Source organism: Bos taurus, chromosome 18 (genome assembly GCF_002263795.3).
Source record: "Bos taurus isolate L1 Dominette 01449 registration number 42190680 breed Hereford chromosome 18, ARS-UCD2.0, whole genome shotgun sequence".
Classification (NCBI taxonomy): Eukaryota; Metazoa; Chordata; class Mammalia; order Artiodactyla; family Bovidae; genus Bos; species Bos taurus.
In genome coordinates, this window is record NC_037345.1 from 50,091,003 (window position 1) to 50,110,188 (window position 19,186).

Genomic DNA, 19,186 nt, shown 5'->3' on the forward strand with positions numbered 1-19,186 from the left:
TCTTCAGTCTTCATCGAGGCATGCAGGCTCTTTAGTTGGGGCAGGTGGGATCTAGTTCTCTGATCATAGATTGAACCTGGGTTCCCTGCATTAGGAGCATGGAGTCTTAGCCCCTAGACCACCAGAAAATTTCCTGTAGTATATCCTTTATCAGTACACTAATCCCATCCATGAGGGGTCCACCCTCATGACCAGATCACCTCCAAAGATCCCACCTGCCAATATCATCACCTTTGGCAACATATGCAATTGGGTGAGGGGACACATTCGGATGTGTCCGCATATTAGTTAGGCTTCAGTTCAAATATCACCAGTCCAGAGAGTCCTTTCTTGACAAATTTGTCTAAATTACCAGCCTCTTACTCCATTGGCTTATCCAGCTTAATTTTTTTCTTTGTAGTAATTATTACTCTCTGAAATATTATGTTATTTGTTTGTGTTTCTAGAATAAGCTTTCCCCACTAGCATATCAAGCTCAGTGAGAATGAAGGATTTGGTCAGTTTCATTCAAAACCGTGTCCCCAGTGCTTGGGAGAATGCCTGAAGTCAAGTAGAATATTAATAAAAACTTGTTGAATCATTGACTGAATGACTGAATTGAATGGGATCAGAGGCTGGTCTGCTTAAAAGTCTAGAGTCTTAAGACTGGAGGAGAGCGGCCGGCGGCCGGCAGGCGGCGGGTGCCCATCCTCCGGCGGCAGCTGCGCGGAAGCCCCGCACGTCCCCGCGTCCTTCACCGACTCTCCGGGCGCGCGGGCCGGCGGGCCGGGGCGGGCGGGGGTCTCCCGGAGGCCGCGCGCTCGGAGCCGCCCGAGGGGCTTGGGCGGGGCGCGGGGTCCGCAGTGCCCGGCTCCTCCCTCCAGCGCCGGGAGCTGGCGGCGGCGGCGGCGGGGGGCTAGGGGAGCAGCGCCCGGGGCGGGGGCGCGCGGGGGGCGGGAGGAGGCGGCGGCGGAGGGGCTGGGGCCGCCATGGACGACAAGGCGTTCACTAAGGACCTGGACCAGTGGGTCGAGCAGCTGAATGAGTGTACAACAGCTGAACGAGAACCAAGTCCGGACGCTGTGTGAAAAGGCTAAGGAAATTTTAACAAAAGAATCGAATGTACAGGAGGTCCGTTGTCCTGTCACCGTCTGTGGAGATGTGCATGGCCAGTTCCACGACCTTATGGAACTCTTCAGAATCGGTGGGAAGTCACCAGACACAAACTATCTGTTCATGGGCGACTGTGTAGACAGAGGTTATTATTCTGTGGAAACGGTAACTCTTCTTGTGGCATTAAAGGTGCGTTATCCAGAGCGCATTACAATACTGAGAGGAAACCACGAAAGCCGACAAATTACCCAAGTTTATGGCTTTTATGACGAATGTCTGCGAAAGTATGGAAATGCCAATGTTTGGAAATATTTTACAGATCTCTTTGATTATCTGCCACTTACAGCTTTAGTAGATGGACAGATATTCTGCCTCCATGGTGGCCTCTCTCCATCCATAGATACACTGGATCATATAAGAGCCCTGGATCGTTTACAAGAAGTTCCACATGAGGGCCCTATGTGTGATCTCTTATGGTCAGATCCAGATGATCGTGGTGGGTGGGGTATTTCTCCACGTGGTGCTGGCTACACATTTGGACAAGATATTTCTGAAACGTTTAACCATGCTAATGGTCTCACACTGGTTTCTCGTGCTCACCAACTTGTAATGGAGGGATACAATTGGTGTCACGATCGGAACGTGGTTACCATTTTCAGTGCACCCAATTACTGTTATCGTTGTGGGAACCAGGCTGCTATCATGGAATTAGATGACACTTTGAAATATTCCTTCCTTCAGTTTGACCCAGCACCTCGTCGTGGAGAGCCTCATGTGACCCGGCGCACCCCAGACTACTTCCTGTAAATCCCTCTTGGGAAAACCTGCCTTTGTATGTGGAAGTATATCTGGCTTTTATATATATATATATATATATAAACAAAAAAAGCAACAGTAATCTATGTGTTTCTGTAACAAATTGGGATCTGTCTTGGCATTAAACCACATCATGGACCAAAATGTGCCATACTAATGATGAGCGTTCAGCACAATTTGAGACTGAAATTAGTGCAACACTAAGTTCTAGATCGGTCGGTCTTAACAGTTTGCCTGCTGTATCTGTAGTAACCATTTTCCTTGGGACTGTTCAAGCAAAAAAGGTAACCAACTCCATCTCTTGCACTTACTGGGAAATTTTAGTTAGGAGTGTTTAACTGGCATGGATTAATAGGGTTGGATTTTTATTTTTAAGAAAAATTCACAAGCTAACTTCCACTTAATTCATTACCATTTATTTTATTGAAATGTATAATTAACTGAAAAAAGGATTCTTGGGAGTACGTTGTCATAACATTTAAAGAGATTTCCCTTCTTTAAAACTAAATTACTGTTTTATGTTGATCTGCATATTTCTGTATATTTGTCATGATAGTGCTTGCATTCTACTTGGTGTACTGAGCAAATAAACTTTCTGTTTTAAACAAACAAAAAAAAAGACTGGAATTTGAAGGCATCTCAAATTTGGTTGACTAAATTAAAAAGAAAACACACTGTTTGATTCTATTTACATGATGTTCAAGAACAGACTATGTGAATCTAAGGTGATAAAAGTCACAGTAATCATTATTGAAGCCCGAGCATCTAGAACCCATGTTCTGCAACAACAGAAGCCACTCAATGAGAAGCCCACACATCACAACCAGAGACTAGCCCCTGTTCACCGCAATTAGAGAAAGCCCACAAACAGCAGTGAAAACTCAACACAGCCAAAAATAAATAAATACAATTTTAAAATGCTGCTAAGTCACTTCAGTCGTGTCCGACTCATAGTGTGCGATCCCATAGACGGCAGTCCACCAGGCTCCCCCGTCCCTGGGATCTCCAGGCAAGAACACTGGAGTGGGTTGCCATTTCCTTCTCTAATGCATGACAGTGAAAAGTGAAAGGGAAGTTGCTCAGTCGTGTCTGACTCTTAGCGACCCCATGGACCGCAGCCTACCAGGCTCCTCCATCCATGGGATTTTTCAGGCAAGAGTACTGGAGTGGGATGCCATTGCCTTCTCCGTTTTAAAATGAGAAGACAGTAAAGGGTGGTCAATATATATGACACAAAAGAGTCATGGCTTAGGGTAATGAATAAGGGATGATGTTAAAGAGTTTTAGAAGTCCTTTTTATAGCTTGGTTAAAAGCTTTCATCCTTCATGCAGTGGAAGGATACAGAAGAAGATCAGAAATGGCAGGTCTATGAAGTGTCTTTTAAGAAATTATAAATTTTGAATTTCCCTGGTGGTGCAGTGGATAAGAATCTGCCTGCCAATACAGGGGGCATGAGTTCAATCCCTGGTCTCGGAAGATCCCAAGTGCCCCAGAGCCCGTGTGCCCACAACTACTAACCCTGCACTGTAGAGCCTGTGTTCTGCAACAAGAGAAGCCACCACAATGAGAAACCCGTGTACTGCAACGAAGAATAGCCCCTGCTCACCCCAACTAGAGAAAACAGCCTGTGCACTAACGAAGACCCAGCACCGCCAAAAATAAATTAATGAAAACAAAAAGTGCGGGGAGCCGGTGAGGCATTCCACTCGTGACAAAGGTCATGAGGAAGGAGGCTCGGCATACGCAAAGGCGGGATCGAGCCTCAGGAGTCCCCCCGGATATTCTCGAGCATTTTCCCCCAAAAAAACCAGAGTCTGCCTACTTTATTGCTTTGTGCTCTCACCTCTGACTTTACTGGGGGCTGTCCCCTACCACCATCTCTCTCTCTCTGTGTCAAAGAGTTAACTTACAGCTCCAATTAATAAAGTTCCTGGGCAATTAGGAGTGTTTAAATCCAAACCCCTCTGATGGCTCTCTAACTCGCCTGACAAGTTTACCCGGACTCCTGCAGCTATGCATACGATTGTTTACAGTCTCCCAGCCTCGAGAGGCATGGGAAGCTTAAGATATTCAAATAGCTTAGAGCCTCTCAGAGAGTTAAAAACTGTCAGAATAAACTAGTAAAGGATTTCATTGATGAGTCAATGCTTGTTGCCAAGTTTTCACATCCCCTGAATTGTATCCTTGAATATGTATTAATTAATAGTGGGTATGTAGAAAAAATAAGTAGTGGCCTTGGTGTTAGTAACTTTAGACCCTTAAGGTAATAAATTCTTTCTTTGTTGTAAACCCATTACACATCCGCCCTATAGGAATGCAATTTTATCTTTGGAAGATGGTGCCAAACCTTGAAATAATTACTCTTAGAGAAAGTAAGTCTTTGTTGATAAGTCCTTGTCAAGAGTCATAAAATGTTAGTAGGCCTTCTGGCCAGAAGATGATGTAAATCACCTAAACCATTTGTATACGATACATTTGCAGGAAAGAAACCTTGGTTTTTGATAAGAACCAAAGACTGCTGACTTTGCATCCCCTATTATCCTCTATGTGTAACTTAGGGTATAAAAGCCCCTGTTAAAAATAAAGCTACGGGCCTTGTTTACCAGCGCTTGGTCTCCCCATGTCATTCTTCCCTTTAACTTCCAGCTGAGTCTCCATCTGGAGCGCGGAACCCACCACGCTTACTAATCATGCCTGGGCTTCTAAGACCCACTCGAGAAGGAGTCTAGGGTGAGACACCTTCCGCTATTCGAGAGGGCGCCTGCGGCCTACGTAAGTGGTGCAAACTTCTTGTCTTGAAGTTTTATTGGTCTCCCGCGTAAACCAAGCTACTCAGCTTCTTTTCTCCACTGAATTTTCCTACTGAGCTATCCTCATTCTATTGTTCTCTATATCTCTAATTAGCATATAAATAGTCGCCTAGGCCGTCTCTCCTTCGAATACCCTGGATCAGCTGGGGCTGGTCCCCAGCAAAAAAGGAATTATACATTTTGAAATATTTCCAGAGGCACAGAAAAGTTGCAAATGTTACAGTTTTATTCACCCTTCATCTGAATTCTCTTAATGAGAACATCTTGTGTAAGCACAGTGCAATGTTCAAAACTAAAATAGTAAAAAAAAAAAAACAAAAAAAACACAGAACTAAAATAGTGTTGGTGCAACACTCTTGGCTAAAGCACAGATATTATTTATTTATATTTCACAGCTCTTCCACTATATTCTTTTTCTATTCTATTCCAGGATGCCATCCAATATCTCACATTGCATTTATTTTTTGTGTTTTCTAAATCTCCTCTCTTTTGTAATAATTACTCAGTCTTTTATGACCTTGAGACTTAAAAAAAAGTACTTGTCAGTTACTTGTAGACTGTGACTCAGTCTGATATTTAAAAAAATATTTTCCTGATTTTTCTGATATTTGTTTTCTGGTTTTTCTTATGATTATATTGGGATTGTGCATTTTTGGCAAGAATAGTATAGAAATGACATGCCTTTCTTAGTTCATCCTACCAGGGGATACACGATGCTGCCCTCTGATATGTCTTATTACTGATAATGTCAACTTTGATCACTTGGTTAAGGTTTCTTTACTGTAAAGTTACTATATTTCTCTTTGTAATTAATAAATATCTGAAGGAATATGTTTAAGACTATGCAGAATTCTGTTTCTCTTCGAACTTTTGCCTATGAATGTTGGCATCCATCAGTGGATCTCACACACAATTATTACTGTGGTGTTTGTTCTAAAAATGATTTTCTATTTCCCTCATTCTTTCTACATTTATTTATTAATATTTAAATTTATTTATTTGGCCGCAACAAGTCTTCGTTGCATGCAGAATTTTTAGTTGTTAAATGTAGGATCCAGTTCCCTGACTGGGATTGAGCCTGGGCGCCCTGCACTGGGGGCCACTGGACCACCAGAGAAGCCCCCCTCCTACATTCATTAACTGAAATTCTCCCGTAAGGTAGAACTGTCTCTTCTTCCCAGTTTTTTATTTAGCCAATACTTTATATCACTATGGTCTCTTATCCAAGAGACCATTTATTTTATTTCATGGATTATAATCCAATATTTTATTTATTTTGTTGTTCAAACTGTTTCAGCTTTGTCATTGTGAGCTCCTTCAGATTGGCTCCTGTTTCTTTTTGACATGCCCCATCTAGAGTTCCAGAAAAACATCTATTTCTGCTTTATTGACTATGCCAAAGCCTTTGACTATGTGCATCACAATAAACTGTGGAAAATTCTGAAAGAGATGGGAATACCAGACCACCTGATCTGCCTCTTGAGAAATCTGTATGCAGGTCAGGAAGCAACAGTTAGAACTGGACATGGAACAACAGACTGGTTCCAAATAGGAAAAGGAGTATATCAAGGCTGTATATTGTCACCTTGCTTATTTAACTTACATGCAGAGTACATTATGAGAAACGCTGGAGTGGAAGAAGCACAAGCTGGAATCAAGATTTCCGGGAGAAATATCAATAACCTCAGATATGCAGATGACAACACCCTTAAGGCAGAAAGTGAAGAGGAACTAAAAAGCCTCTTGATGAAAATAAAAGTGGAGAGTGAAAAAGTTGGCTTAAAGCTCAACATTCAGAAAACTGAGATCATGGCATCCGGTCCCATCACTTCATGGGTAATAGATGGGGAAACAGTGGAAACAGTGTCAGACTTTTTTTTTTTGGGCTCCAAAATCACTGCAGATGGTGACTGCAGCCATGAAATTAAAAGATGCTTACTCCTTGGAAGGAAAGTTATGACCAACCTAGATAGCATATTCAAAAGCAGAGACATTACTTTGCCAACAAAGGTCCGTCTAGTCAAGGCTATGGTTTTTCCCGTGGTCATGTATGGATGTGAGAGTTGGACTGTGAAGAAAGCTGAGCGCCGAAGAATTGATGCTTTTGAACTGTGGTGTTGGAGAAGACTCTTGAGAGCCCCTTGGACTGCAAAGAGATCCAACCAGTCCATTCTGAAGGAGATCAGCCCTGGGATTTCTTAGGAAGGAATAATGCTGAAGCTGCAACTCCAGTACTTTGGCAACCTCATGGGAAGAGTTGACTCATTGGAAAAGACCCTGATGCTGGGAGGGATTGGGGGCTGGAGGAGAAGGGGACGACAGAGGATGAGATGGCTGGATGGTATCACTGACTCGATGGACGTGAGTCTGAGTGAACTCCAGGAGTTGGTGATGGACAGGGAGGCCTGGCATGCTGCGATTCTTGGGGTCACAAAGAGTCAGACACGACTGAGCGACTGAACTGAACTTACTAGCGTGTGAGATGAGTGCAATTGTGCAGTAGTTTGAACATTCTTTGGCATTGCCTTTCTTTAGGACTGGATTGAAAACTGACCTTTTCCAGTCCTGAGGCCATTGATGAGTTTTTCAAATTTGCTGGCATATTGAGTGCAGCACTTTCACAGCATCATCTTTTAGGATTTGAAATAGCTAAACTGGAATTCCATCACCTCCACTTGCTTTGTTCATAGTGATGCTTCCTAAGGCCCTCTTTTTTTTTTTTAATTAATTAATTAATTAATTAATTTTTTCCTAAGGCCCTCTTGACTTCACATTCCAGGATGTCTGGCTCTAGGTGAGTGATCACACCATTGTGGTTATCTGGGCCATGAAGATCTTTTTTGTACAGTTCTTCTATGTAGTCTTACCACCTCTTCTTAATATCTTCTGCTTCTGTTAGGTTCATACCATTTCTGTCCTTTATTGTGCCCATCTTTGCATGAAATGTTCCGTTGGTATCTCTAATTTTCTTGAGGAGATCTCTAGTCTTTCCCATTCTATTGTTTTCCTCTATTTTTTTGCATTGATCACTGAGGAATGCTTCTTATCTCTCCTTCCTATTCTTTGGAACTCTGCATTCAGATGGGTTTATCTTTCCTTTTCTCCTTTGCCTTTAGCTTCTCTTCTTTTCTCAGCTATTTGTAAAGCCTCCTCAGGCAACCATTTTGCCTTTTTGCATTTCCTTTTCTTGGGGATGGTCTTGATCACTGCCTGCTGTACAATATCACGAGCTTCTGTCCATAGTTCTTCAGGCACTGTCTATTTGATCTAATCTCTTGAATATATTTGTGACTTCCAACGTATAAGCATAAGAGATGTGATTTAGGTCATACCTGAATGGTCTAGTGGTTTTCCCTACTTTGTTCAATTTAAGTCTGAATTTGGCAATAAGGAGTTCATGATCTGAGCCACAGTCAGCTCCTGGTCTTGTTTTTGCTGACTGTATAGATCTTCTCCATCTTTGACTGCAAAGAATATAATCAATCTGATTTCAGTGTTGACCATCTGGTGATGTCCATGTGTAGAGTTTTCTCTTGTGTTGTTTGAAGAGGGTGTTTGCTATGACCAGTGTGTTCTGTTGGCAAAATTCTGTTAGCCTTTGACCTGTTTCATTTTGTACTGTAAGGTCAAATTTGCCTGTTACTCCAGGTATCTCTTGACTTCCTACTTTTGCATTCCAGTCCAGATATAAGCTTTAGAAACAAAATTAGAGTGTCCTTTTAAAAACTTGATTAAAATTTTAATAATATAACAACAAGGAACTATCTCAAAAGTGAGTAATATAACTAGAATTTAATGTTCAGTGAAACACCAACACTTTTCATTGTGAGGGCAGTAACCCTGCAGCCAGGGAAGGCTTTATCCCATCAAATAAAAACGAGGTTTGTCAGGGAGTCAGGAAAAGCCAAGGGGCTATCTTGGATTTCCCATAACCCAGACAGATTTACAGCTATAGCTTACCCATTTTAATTGCCCAATTTAGGAGTAGACTATTGCCATGTTTTAAGGACATCAGATAGAAATAGTTTAATGAAAGTGAAGTTGCTCAGTCATATCCGACTCTTTGTGACCCCATGGACTGTAGCCTACCAGGCTCCTCTGTCCATGGAGTTTTCCAGGCAAGAGTACTGGAGTGGGTTGCCATTTCCTTCTCCAGGGGATCTTACCAACTCAGGGATCGAACCCGGGTCTCCTGCATTGCTAGCAGATGCTTTACTGTCTGAGCCACCAGGAGGTCAAGTGAGGGGTTAATTTGTAGAAGCAGAAGGAGCTTTATCTACATGTACCATAGATCATTGTGAAATAATACTTATTTACTCTCCTGGAGAAGGAAATGGCAACCCACTCCAGTATTCTTGCCTGGAGTATCTCATGGACAGAGGAGCCTGGTGAACTACAGTCCGTGGGGTTGCAAAACTTTATCAAAGTAACAAAAGACTTTACAAGCAAATATAAATTACTTAAAGGCAAAGAAATTCACAATCTGTTATCAAAAGCTGTGTTCTAAGAAAACTTTGTTCTTTTAACAGAGAGAGAAAACCAAATTCCAGTCTGGTACCAGTTTTTTTTTTTTTTAAACTTTACATAATTGTATTAGTTTTGCCAAATATCAAAATGAATCCATCACAGGTATACATGTGCTCCCCATCCTGAACCCTCCTCCATCCTCCCTCCCCATACCATCCCTCTGGGTCGTCCCAGTGCACTAGCCCCAAGCATCCAGTATCGTGCATTGAACCTGGACTGGCATCTCGTTTCATACATGATATTTTACATGTTTCAATGCCATTCTCCCAAATCTTCCCACCCTCTCCCTCTCCCACAGAGTCCATAAGACTGTTCCATACATCAGCGTCACTTTTGCTGTCTCGTACACAGGGTTATTGTTATCATCTTTCTAAATTCCATATATATGCGTTAGTATACTGTATTGGTGTTTTTCCTTCTGGCTTACTTCACTCTGTATAATAGGCTCCAGTTTCATCCACCTCATTAGAACTGATTCAAATGTATTCTTTTTAATGGCTGAGTTGTGTTTATCTAGTTAATCTTATAAAGTCTTTTCCATAAATCTTGAGGAAGCAGCAATATTCTTCTAAGTGCATGAGAGTGAAACCATAGACAGCATGTTTAAAATGTAACTATATTGTAATTGACAAAGCAACCTGGTCATTGCTGTGACATGTAACACTTTAATATGGTAACCAGAATTATAACTGACAACATTTTATCAGGACATATCGGATCTTTATGAATTCCACATAAATTTTAGGATATCTATATTAGTAACATCAACCATATATATAACCTGAGATTTATCACTTCTCCAACAATACTTCCCAAGTAATTTAACATATCAAATGAACCCATGTAGTTAAATACCTCTCTTTGGGATGTCTCAGAGGCCCTCTGAAGCATCCCAAAGTCAGCTAGAGGTCAAAAGAACTTCATTAGATTTTAATTTTAGGAAGTTTTGCCAAAAATATCAGCAGGGTTTATAACATTCAGTCCAACAGGTTTATATCAATCATTGTGAAACAGTAGTCATTTGCTTAGCCAAAGTTAACAAAAGATTTCAAAGGTAAACAGAACAGATCACTTCAGAGGTAAAGAAACTTAAAATTCATTACTGAAAGAAGTTCAACATCTCAAGAAAACTTGTATTATGTACAAAATTTTTCTTGGGGTCCACTTTCCATAAAACCTCTTTCTCTTTTTTTAAAATCACTTTATTTAGAAACAGCCACCTGTAAGTCAGATCTACTTTCTTTTTTCTTAATAAGATGCAATTTCATTTCTCATAGCTTTTTTTTTTTTTTTTTACTTAAAACACACATCTTATTTTCCTTAAGCAACTATGAACTGTACTTTATATTAGCATTCTGTAATACTTTGGCCACCTGATGCAAAGACCTGACTCATTTGAAAAGACCCTGATGCTGGGAAAGATTGAAGGCAGGAGGAGAAGGGGATGCCAGAGGATGAGATGGTTGGATGGCATCATAGACTGAATGGGCATGAGTTTGAGTAAACTCTGAGAGTTGGTGATGGACAGGGAGGCCTGGCGTGCTGCAGTCCACGGGATTGCAAAGAGTCAGATATGACTAAGCGACTGAACTGAGATTGGTGAACCACTTTAATTATTAAAAATATTTGCTTTCTTATACAGAACATCGCAGGATGGCACCAAACATATTCATTAATAGTCCAAAATCTCTTTAGTTTCTCTGTAAGAGGAAGTTAGTGTTCAGTAAATAATGTTTCAAAATCTTATTTTATTTGGAAATGACCTAGCTATTTAGTAAGCTTTTATCACTTAGTTTAGTAGAACCCTAGAAATTCAAGTTACCCCAATCTTCAGAGATTATTTTAGACAGACATTCCTAAAGTATAATTATTCTTAACCAAGTCTATTTAAAAGCTCTTGTCATATATATATATATATATATATATATATAAAGTTTCTTCACTTGAATTACTTTCTTTGTTGGCAAATTTCACTTACATTAAACCTAGGCACAATAAACGTATTACACAATGCTGATGATTCAAGACATGTCTTAATTAGATTAGCAAACAAACATTAATACTAGATATTTAATATTGAATATTTCCCAGTTCACATGAACCTGAAGTTCCTTTAGGTTAATTTCTGTTGTAGTTGTTTGATTCGTAAGTGCTTGCTTTTCTTTAAGCCAATTGACTAACAAACATACACACTGAGACAAGGTAAATTCAGACAGACAGACAGAGATCTCATAGTTTTCTGCTTGAGATTTAAAATGTCTCTTTGGTTCTTTTCTCTCTCTATTTTTTCCCCCCTTGACTTGAAATTCTAATTTGCCCAAGGTTAAGGTCTCAGGCAAATTGGGCTCTGTATTTCAAGCAGCTTGCTGTACTAAATCACTTCAGCCGAGTCCAGCTGTTTGCGAGTCAATGGACTGCCAGGCTCCTCTGTCCATGGGATCCTTTAGGCAAGAATACTGGAGTGGGCCGCTATGCCTGCCTCCAAGGGAATCTTCCCAAACCAGGAATTGAACCGCATCTCTTATCCTGCACTGTCAGAGTCTCTACCACTAACGCCATCTGGAAAGCCTAGGCAAAGGTTAACTTCAAGCATTTTTTCTAGGCAGACCTTTGTAAAAATCTAGCTGTTTTAAATTGCATATGCAAAAAGAACCGGTTTTGCAGTTTCAAAGGAAGAAAAAAAAATTCATTTTAACCAGTGTTCTCCTGAGTCTGTCAATTACAATTTGGCACTTACCAAGAGCTTTGTTAAAGACTGAACAACAAAGGCATTTGCCACCTGCCTCTATGGAGATTACTCTAATTCCCTGGTGGCTCAGACAGTAAAAGCGTCTGCCTACTATGCGGGAGACCTGGGTTCAATCTTTGGCATGGGAAGATCTCCTGGAGAAGGAAATGGCAACCCACTCCAGTATTCTTGCCTGGAAAAGCCCATCCATGGACGGAGAAGCCTGGTGGGCTACAGTTCATGGGGTGGGAAAGAGTCGGACACGACTGAGCGACTTCACTTTATACGAAGATTGAGCCCCACGCTGCTATAGCTGTCGACGTTCAACAACCCCGAGGGAGTTCAGGGTGGAGTGAGGCACTCTGTGCTGCAGGGAATCTGCTGGGACAGGTCTTTAGAGGAAATGGCAATCCACCCCAGCACTCTTGCCTGGAAAATCCCATGGACGGAGGAGCCTGATAGGCTACAGTCCATGGGGTCGCAAAGAGTCGGACACGACTGAGCGACTTCACTTCACATGTTTTTAAGAACAGATATTATGGTCTCAATCCTTGCATCTCCTCATATCTAGAGAAGCAATAAATCCCTTCATGGTGACATCAGATCCTGTTGACTAACAGAAAACCTTTTGTATTGAATGGTATTGAACTCTGCCCTTCACCAAAACCTTATATATTGACCTTCTCCCATTGCCACTTCGGAGCAGTATCTCAGAGCTATCTGAAATGCTGCCTCCTGGGCTACAGTCCTCATTTTGCTCCAATTACTTCATGGCAAATAGATGGGGAAACAATGGAAACAGTGACAGACTTTATTTTCTTGGGCTCCAAAATCACTGCAGATGGTGACTGCAGCCATGAAATGAAAAGATGCTTGCTCCTTGGAAGAAAAGTTATCACCAACTTAGACAGCATATTAAAAAGCAGAGACATTACTTTGCCAACAAAGGTCCATCTACTCAAAGCTATGGTTTTTCCAGTAGTCATATATGGATGGATATGGGTGCTGGGCTATAGAGAAAGCTAAGGGCCGAAGAATTGGTGCTTTTGAACTGTGGTTTTGGAGAAGACTCCTGAGAGTCCCTTGGACTGAGGAGATCAACCAGTCCATCCTAAAGGAAATCAGTCCTGAGTATTCATTGGAAGGACTGATGCTGCAGCTGAAATTCCAATACTACCTTGATGCTGGGAAAGATTGAAGGCAGGAGGAGAAGGGTGCAACAGAGGATGAGATGGTTGGATGGCATCATGGACTCAATGGACATGAGTGTGAGTAAATTCTGGGAGTTGGTGATGGACAGGGAGGCCTGGCGTGCTGCAATGCATGGGGGTTGCAAAGAGTCAGACACGGCTGAGCGACTGAACTAAATGGAAAACTTGACTTGCAACTCTCAAGTTGTACATCTTTTTTTAGTCAACAAGTCTAAAGAATATCATGGCTATCCAGTGCCAAAAAGTCACCTTTCCTTTCTGTAGTCATAGTTTTATAGCTAAAAATATAGACCAAAGTGGAAAGTGAAAGTTGCTAGTCATATCCGACTCTTTGCGACTCCATGGACTATACCGTGCATGGAATTCTCCAAGCCAGAATACTGCAGTGGGTAGCTGGTCCCTTCTCTAGCGTATCTTCCCAACCCAGGGGTCGAACCCAGGTCTCCCTGGGTTGCAGGCGGATTCTTTACTAGCTGAGCCACCAGGGAAGCCCCAAATATAGACCATTTTGGTGCTCAAATTGACTCAGAATAGAGGCAGGAAAAAAAAAAAAAGCTAGAGTGGGCGACGGAGTGGAAGAAGTTGGGCTTCTCCTCCCCCCACTGAGAGATGAGAAAGTTAGAAGGGGATTAGCTGATGGAGAGGGAGACAGAGGCAGAAGTGGGGGTGGTGTAAAGCTACAACAGGAAAAAGAAAAAAGAAGGCAAGGGGAGTGGGGGACATTGTTAGAGCTGTGTGCCGGCTCAAGGGAGAAGCGGACTTAAGAGGTGAAGATTTGAGCAACTAAAATACAATCTTGGCATTGTAACATGGACGGTTGTACTCACAAATTGAACAATTCTTTTTTTCCAATTGTAACTTCTCTTCAGACAATTTTAAATTAGCTTCATGTACCTAACAGTAGGCAGAGAGGAGGATCCAGCCTCTCACCCAATGTGTCACATTCTTATCCATTTTCAATCTGTGTGAGCCGAAAACATGCAATAGTTTCTAATGGTTCAGTTAGATTCAGTTCAGTCGCTCAGTCGTGTCCGACTCTTTGTGACCCCATGAATCGCAGCACGCCAGGCCTTCCTGTCCATCACCAGCTCCGGGAGTTTACTCAGACTCACGTCCATCGAGTCAGTGATGTCATCCAGCCATCTCATCCTCTGTTGTCCCCTTCTCCTCCTGCCCTCAATCCCTCCCAGCATCAGGGTCTTTTCCAATGAGTCTACTCCTCACATGAGGTGGCCAAAGTACTGGAGTTTCAGCTTTAGCATCATTCCTTCCTAAGAAATCCCAAGGCTGATCTCCTTCAGAATGGACTGATTGCATCTCCTTGCAGTCCAAGGGACTCTCAAGAGTCTTCTCCAACACCACAGTTCAAAAGCATCAATTCTTCAGCGCTCAGCTTTCTTCTCAGTCTAACTCTCACATCCATACATGACCACAGGAAAAACCATAGCTTTGACTAGACGAATCTTTGTTGACAAAGTAATGTCTCTGCTTTTGAATATGCTATCTAGATTGGTCATAACTTTCCTTCCAAGGAGTAAGCGTCTTTTAATTTCATGGCTGCAGTCACCATCTGCAGTGATTTTGAGCCCAAAAAAATAAAGTCTGACGCTGTTTCTACTGTTTCCCCATCTATTTCCCATGAAGTGATGGGACCAGATGCCATGATCTTAGTTTTCTCAATGTTGAGCTTTAAGCCAACTTTTTCACTCTCCACTTTCACTTTCATCAAGAGGCTTTTTAGCTCCTCTTCACTTTCTGCCATAAGGGTGGTGTCATCTGCATATCTGAGGTTATTGATATTTCTCCCGGCAATCTTGATTCCAGCTTGTGCTTCTTCCAGTCCAGCGTTTCTCATGATGTACTCTGCATGTAAGTTAAATAAGCAGGGTGACAATATACAGCCTTGATGTACTCCTTATCCTATTTGGAACCAGTCTGTTGTTCCATGTCCAGTTCTAACTGTTGCTTCCTGATCTGCATACAAATTTCTCAAGAGGCAGGTCAGGTGGTCTGGTATTCCCATCTCTTTCAGAATTTTCCACAGTTTATTGTGATCCACACAGTCAAAGGCTTTGGCATAGTCAATAAAGCAGAAATAGATGTTTTTCTGTAACTCTCTTCCTTTTTCCATGATCCAGCGGATGTTGGCAATTTGATCTCTCGTTCCTCTGCCTTTTCTAAAACCAGCTTGAACATCAGGAAGTTCACGGTTCACATATTGCTGAAGCCTGGCTTGGAGAATTTTGAGCATTACTTTACTAGCGTGTGAGATGAGTGCAATTGTGAGGTAGTTTGAGCATTCTTTGGCATTGCCTTTCTTTGGGATTGGAATGAAAACTGACCTTTTCCAGTCCTGTGGCCACTGCTGAGTTTTCCAAATTTGCTGGCATATTGAGTGCAACACTTTCACAGCATCATCTTTCAGGATTTGAAATAGCTCAACTGGAATTCCATCACCTCCACTAGCTTTGTTCATAGTGATGCTTTCTAAGGCCCACTTGACTTCACATTCCAGGATGTCTGGCTCTAGGTCAGTGATCACACCATCGTGATTATCTGGGTCATGAAGATCATTTTTGTACAGTTCTTCTGTGTATTCTTGCCATCTTGTCTTAATATCTTCTGCTTTGTTAGGTCCATACCATTTCTGTTCTTTATCGAGCCCATCTTTGCATGAAATGTTCCCTTGGTATCTCTAATTTTCTTGAAGAGATCTCTAGTCTTTCCCATTCTGTTGTTTTCCTCTATTTCTTTGTATTGATCACTGAGGAAGGCTTTCTTATCTCTTCTTGCTATTCTTTGGAACTCTGCATTTAGATGCTTATATCTTTCCTTTTCTCTTTTGCTTTTTGCTTCTCTTCTTTTCACAGCTATTTGTAAGGCCTCCCCAGACAGCCATTTTGCTTTTTTGCATTTCTTTTCCATGGGGATGGTCTTGATCCCTGTCTCCTGTACAATGTCACAAACCTCATTCCATAGTTCATCAGGCACTCTATCTATCAGATCTAGGCCCTTAAATCTATTTCTCACTTCCACTGTATAATCATAAGGGATTTGATTTAGGTCATACCTGAATGGGCTAGTGGTTTTCCCTACTTTCTTCAATTTAAGTCTGAATTTGGCAATAAGGAGTTCATGATCTGAGCCACAGTCAGCTCCCGGTCTTGTTTTTGCTGACTGTATAGAGCTTCTCCATCTTTGGCTGCAAAGAATATAATCAATCTGATTTCGGTGTTGACCATCTGGTGATGTCCATGTACAGAGTCTTCTCTTGTGTTGTTGGAAGAGGGTGTTTGTTATGACCGGTGCATTTTCTTGGCAAAACTCTATTAGTCTTTGCCCTGCTTCATTCCGTATTCCAAGGCCAAATTTGCCTGTTACTCCAGGTGTTTCTGGACTTCCTGCTTTTGCATTCCAGTCCCCTATGATGAAAAGGACATCTTTTTTGGGTGTTAGTTCTAAAAGGTCTTGTAGGTCTTCATAGAACCGTTCAACTTCAGCTTCTTCAGCATTACTGGTTGGGCCATAGACGTGGATTACTGTGATATTGAATGGTTTGCCTTGGAAACGAACAGAGATCATTCTGTCGTTTTTGAGATTGCATCCAAGTACTGCATTTCAGACTCTCTTGTTGACCATGATGGTCACTCCATTTCTTCTGAGGGACTCCTGCCCGCAGTAGATATAATGGTCATCTGAGTTAAATTCACCCATTCCAGTCCATTTCAGTTCGCTGATTCCTAGAATGTTGACATTCACTCTTGCCATCTCTTGTTTGACCACTTCCAATTTGCCTTGATTCATGGACCTGACATTCCAGGTTCCTATGCAATATTGCTCTTTATAGCTTCGGACCTTGCTTCTATCACCAGTCACATCCACAGCTGGATATTGTTTTTGCTTTGGCTCCATCCCTTCATTCTTTCTGGAGTTGTTATTTCTCCACTGATCTCCAGTAGCATATTGGGCACCTACTGACCTGGGGAGTTCCTCTTTCAGTATCCTATCATTTTGCCTTTTCATACTGTTCATGGGGTTCTCAAGGCAAGAATACTGAAGTGGTTTGCCATTCCCTTCTCCAGTGGACCACATTCTGTCAGATCTCTCCACCATGACCCGCCCATCTTGGTTTGCCCCATGGGCATGGCTTAGTTTCATTGATGGTTTTCATTGATGATTCTAATGGTTCAGCCCGCTTTAATTTAAAGTTCCAGTTCTCACATAATCCAGTGAATCTGTCCCATTCCCTAGCTAACGAGCAATAAGATGAATCTTCCCATCTGGGAATAAAAACTTCATCAAACTTAATCTCTTTTCTTAAAGAGTGGCATTTTGTCTTACAAATCCTGCTCACAGCACCAATTAATGCTTTGCCTAAAATTTTCACTGGTTCAAAGGATTTGTTAACAAAAGAAGCCACTTGTTTTACAAATAAATAATACAGATATTTATTAGAGAATTATGTAGCTTACTTTCAACATACTAACATGAAAAGAAAAGAGAAATAGAAAGAGCAGAGAATATATCACCAAATTGGGTTTTGAGCAACATCCAGATTTTAACGGTGTTGGGAAGTCCCCTGTCACAGCACAGCTGGAGCCTCAATTCGGAAGAGGGTCCCAGGGAGTGAGTCTGTTCCATGGATGAGACTTCAGTTGAGTTTCTTTTAGTTTCCGGACATTACAGGGCATGTCCTGGTGGTGGATGGGGGTTTGCACTTCGCCATGTAGCCTACTCATATCTATTATTAGAGTCAAGGGCACACTCTATTATACCTGTTTTTGCTAATCAAACCTATCCACACCACAGATGTTGACTTCCATCTTTGTATGAACATGTCTGTAAAGAACAGTGTATGATCAGCTATGTTTTCTAAATGACTTGCATATTACAGGCTGTCGCAATGTTGGTATACAGCCACAGGCATTGGCTCCAAGAGCCCTAGGAGCCGGTCAGATAGCCCAGTCTCTAATGCAAAATATTATCCCTAGTATTTGCATATAACTTACCTCTACTTTAAATCATCTTTAGATTATGTCTATTACCTAATAGAGTGTAAATGCTGTGGAAATAATTGAAATACAGAGTAGATGCTATGTGAATGGTTGCTTTTTGGAATTTTCTGGAATTTTGGGGGGCGATATTTTCTGTCCCTGATTGACTGAATCCATGGCTGTAAAAGCCATAAATGTGAAGGGCTGACTATATAGACATTTTGCAAGTGATATAAATAGATATTGTCTTAATTTATACATTTAGTTGCAAAAGTAGGAAAAAGTTATATGGTCTAATTGTCATTAATTATTTTGGTGTATCAGGCTGAATACTCTAGAAGTTAACTTTGTGGGCCACTGCCAAAGAACATTTACAAGGTATTGGATAGGTGTCAATACCTTATCAACCCTGCTAGGGTTAAATTTGTTTCCCTTTTGCCTGTGCCTTGGACAATCAATTAGTATACATGTTGAAAAAAACACACAGACATGAATGTGGAGTCCGGTTTCTTTGAGTGTCATTGCCCTTCTTGGAGCAGTTGGGCACAAGAAACTCCAGATGTGGACAGTTGACCCAACTTGTGGAAATTCTCAAAGATGGTGATGCTTAACCCTTACTGTTTTAATACCTGGTACAATTGTGAGCTGCATAGACCTCCTCAACTTATGAAGTGGAAGTGGTATTTGTTTTTTTTAAACCCACAAAACATTCACTTTGGCTGACTACTTAAAAACATTGAAAGAAATAATGACATTTGAAAAATTAAGAGTATTTTGCATTAATGAGTGTAATGATTCTTACTTGAAATTTTAGAAAAATAAGAATTATCAACAGTCATAAATAATTTAACTAAATATACAAAAGCAAGGATGTCTTTACAAGGAACAGGTAAAGCATTAGTCTTAAAAGAAAATATTTGCCTGAGATTAGAGATGAAGACATAAATTGTGAGTGAAAACATCAGCTATTTTGTATTGATCTCTTTTGTGAGAATAGAATGATAATT

At 41.3% G+C, this 19,186-nt stretch overlaps 1 pseudogene; it reads left to right on the top strand.

The window, feature by feature from the left end:
* Positions 1–653: 653 nt before the first annotated feature.
* Positions 654–2,517, top strand: LOC101906120 (serine/threonine-protein phosphatase 2A catalytic subunit beta isoform-like; annotated as a pseudogene).
* Positions 2,518–19,186: the final 16,669 nt, after the last annotated feature.